The sequence below is a fragment of the Macrosteles quadrilineatus genome, unplaced genomic scaffold (genome assembly GCF_028750875.1).
Source record: "Macrosteles quadrilineatus isolate MER2022 unplaced genomic scaffold, UCM_ALF_1.0 Scaffold_3__2_contigs__length_128488019, whole genome shotgun sequence".
In the NCBI taxonomy this organism is placed as follows: Eukaryota; Metazoa; Arthropoda; class Insecta; order Hemiptera; family Cicadellidae; genus Macrosteles; species Macrosteles quadrilineatus.
Window position 1 is genome coordinate 37,929,798 of NW_026542596.1, and position 3,610 is coordinate 37,933,407.

General features: G+C 34.7%; 1 non-coding gene across 1 annotated transcript; it reads left to right on the plus strand.

The window, feature by feature from the left end:
- Positions 1 to 1,967: 1,967 nt before the first annotated feature.
- On the plus strand, positions 1,968 to 2,039 carry Trnae-uuc (transfer RNA glutamic acid (anticodon UUC)). The gene has a single exon. It is a non-coding gene; the product is annotated as a tRNA-Glu (tRNA).
- Positions 2,040 to 3,610: the final 1,571 nt, after the last annotated feature.

Sequence of the window (3,610 nt, forward strand, 5' to 3'; positions counted from 1 at the left end):
ACCTAATAGTTGAAATTGTCCAGGGTCAGGTGCTGACTGTGATGAGTTAGGCCTACTACCACAGAAAACGTACTACTATAACCGTTTATAGTAGTACGTTTTCTGTGCTATTACGCACCACTGTTGTGTACCTACGGTCGTTATCACGATTACGTCTCCTGTCTATGTTTCGTTGTCGTCACGTCGGAGGCATTTAAAAGAAAAAACAACAAATAAACAAATTATAGCTACACAAAACAAAGACAAATGCACAAATTTCAGTTACAATCATGCTAGCTTGATCTGTCATAGCGACACAAAACAACGATAAATACATAAATTTAAGATACAACCATACTAACACGATCCGTCTTGGGGGTTATGTTTGCACAAACTCAAATAGTAAATAAATGTACTCAGTGTGTTTCATTGAATTGAAAAATAAATAACAGCAATTAAATTATACAGCTGATCAAAATGTAAACAATTATGTTCTCCATAAGGATAACATGGGAACTTTAACAGCCACTGGGACAGAGTCCAAGGGACTTTTTCAAAAATGTAAGGCCAGTTTGCAAATCTACGCGACACGCTCTTTCCAATGAGACGTCAATAGATAAAATCGGTTTAGAAATGGCGGAGGAGTTCAACCGACAAAGTTTCATGTAGCGTATTAATTATATAGATTGTCTGTTTATGAAGGTTTTAGTGGATAAAAACATTTTAGATCGTAAAAAACATTCTGGAAAATACATTATTGGAGATTCAAGTCAGGATTGTAAAAATCAACATTTAAATACAAGGATAAATATTTGATAGTAAAGTGTTCTTTTCTCGTAGAAAACTAGATAGGCAAACTACTGTAGCTCTATGTACAAAGATAAATAATGAAATACTGTTTATCTTTGCATCGGAAATTTGCGAAATACTCCTTCCGTAGGTTCAGGACAGCTTTGAAAGTACGATCAGTAAACGACTTTATCCACTGCAGATGGTTCGTTAGCTTTGCCTTTATCTTTGCCTTTAGCTTTGTACTGAGAAAGAATGTTCTTGTATCCGGCAAAGCAGTAGGCAATGTAAATAGTAAATTTTTATACCACTCACAAGTAATATGCTATTTTAATATAACAAAAACTTCTCTTATGGAGGTTGGGGTTATTAAATCACATTTAAATTGGGGTTTATCCCATTTGGATCTAGAATGAATGTATGAATGTATGTTACAATTCTGTCAATGTTGTTTATATACTGTACTAGAATAATACCGATACCCAATCTATATATCAATAGGCAAGCATGTTTCTTTAAAACATGTTTTCTCAGTTTGTGTGCATTGCAGGGAAAATCTACGCATACTCTTAGAAAGATATTTGCCCGTAGATGTGCAGAATCCCTTTATAAATCAAAATATACTCAATAATAAGCACAACAAATTTATTTAAAATTTCAACAAAATTAACATGGGCCTTATTGGTTGCCATTATGGTGACGAAATAACAACGAAATATAAACAGAAAATCAAAACAAATGGTAAAAATTTCAATCATATGTTTTATTTACAGCGTGGAGTGAAAATAGAGAAGTATGTGGTCGAGTCTTCGACCACGGGACGACCTTCCACCATGGGGACGACCTCTAGTTTAAATGAAAGCTAGCAATAAACAACAATCAACTTTTAAACTAAAGGACGACAAAAACAGCAGACACAACAAAACCAGTATACAGACTACTTTAAAATCAAGTCTTCTTTCAAAAACAAGATAAATAATAAAACTAATTATTTAAAATAGCTTTTAATATTTTTCAGATGCCAACTGGCATTGGTTGGTATGAAACAAAACATAAAGGCTTGACTTGTAAACATGTTGTTAAAATCTGAGCCACATTTACGGTATGCTAATTTTAAATTCTACAAAATGTGCCCCAGTTTTGAGCAATACAAGTATGTTCCAACTGTTTGACTGTATATGATTCAGTAATGTTCACACTCCCATGTGGTCTAGTGGCTAGGATATCTGGCTTTCACCCAGAAGGCCCGGGTTCGATTCCCGGCATGGGAAAGACTTTTTGCCCTGGTTAAATTTAACAATCAATAATTCTGTAGATTTAATTAAATATTTTATCATTTTTATCAATGTTTAAAGATTTTATTTTACAAATCTTTTACCAAAGTTTTGCAAAGTACTAGCATAGATGAAGTAATATAATTATATTACATTACTTACTCTATTAAACTACTTCATCCATGGTACTAGTTATCTAACAAATACTTAAGGTTGCACTTGGAAGCAATCTGGTTTCTATAGATTATAGTTATTTAAAAATCTAAAACTTATCACGAATAATTATTAAAACTAGTTTAACGTATGCTATTTCATACTGACCTTATATAAGTCTCTATTGAATTCAGACTGTCAGTGTTATTTACTTTTCCTTTTGTAGTCTTACTGTCGTGTAACAACTACCTAATATTTTCGTAATAATTGTTTCAATATAAGACGTTACTATCTAAATTTGGAAACACGTTTTTTGATAGTTTTCATTTTGCATGTTTACAAAAGTTACCACAAGAAACCTATATAAAATTGTAAATAGCCTACTCAATGAATGATATAAATACCCTAAACGAAGTGAAAGTTTACATTGAATGTTTAACTTTTAATAAACTAAAAGGATTTCTTATACACTAAATTATCACCAAGCACATTGCAAACCAAATACCAAGTCGTTGTTGTGTGTCATTGTTAAGTCAATGTTACTAAAGAGCAACTTAGAAGGCAATACTCGAAGCACTAAAGACATTATGAAAACCAATACTCGTTCGGTAGTTATCACAAAATTATTCCGTAGAATTAAAGATTTAGAACCCCCAATAAAACAAGAGGGGTTGAGTTGTTACTTTTTATTTACAAAAACTTACCTTTAAAAACCACATAAACAATAAAATTTCTCCCACACTGTTAAATGTAAACGCCAGAGTTTGATAAAGTAGTATTGGGTGTTCTGAAAATAATTTAACTAACTTCTTACTAAGTTAGAGAAGGTTCTTATCCTTAATAAGTTAAACCTTTTGTGAATAAATAGCCGTATTTTAATTCTCACTTGGATTTGTAGTTTAAAGGCGGTGACACACTATCGATCTTTTCCCCGATCAAGACCCCGAACCGAGCAGGGAGAAGGGAGAAGGGAGATAAATATCAGCAAAATTTTACTCCGAACATTTCCCCGAACATGACCAAGACCAGACGAATTCTACCGAGCGCGGCAAAAGGAAGTTTGGAGAGAGATAGAGAGTGTGTGCGAGTGAGAGCGCGGAACTATCAATGCTAGCGCAGGCGGCCGCTCGGTGCGGCGCTCGCGACGATGTACGGGGCAAAAATGGGGCGATGTCTACTTGTACCTGCGTCTAGTTGTACCTGCTGCATTTTGGTGACAGGCGTATAGTTGTACCCCGTCCAAAGCTGTGGGGACAACTTGACGATGGTGCGGACGTCTAGTTGTACCTACGTCTAGTTGTCTCTACGTCTAGTTGTACCTCTTACAAATCTACAGGTACAACTAGTCGGGAACGCCACCGTCTACTTGTACCTCATACGTCTGCGTCTACTTGTACCTACGACTACTTGTACCT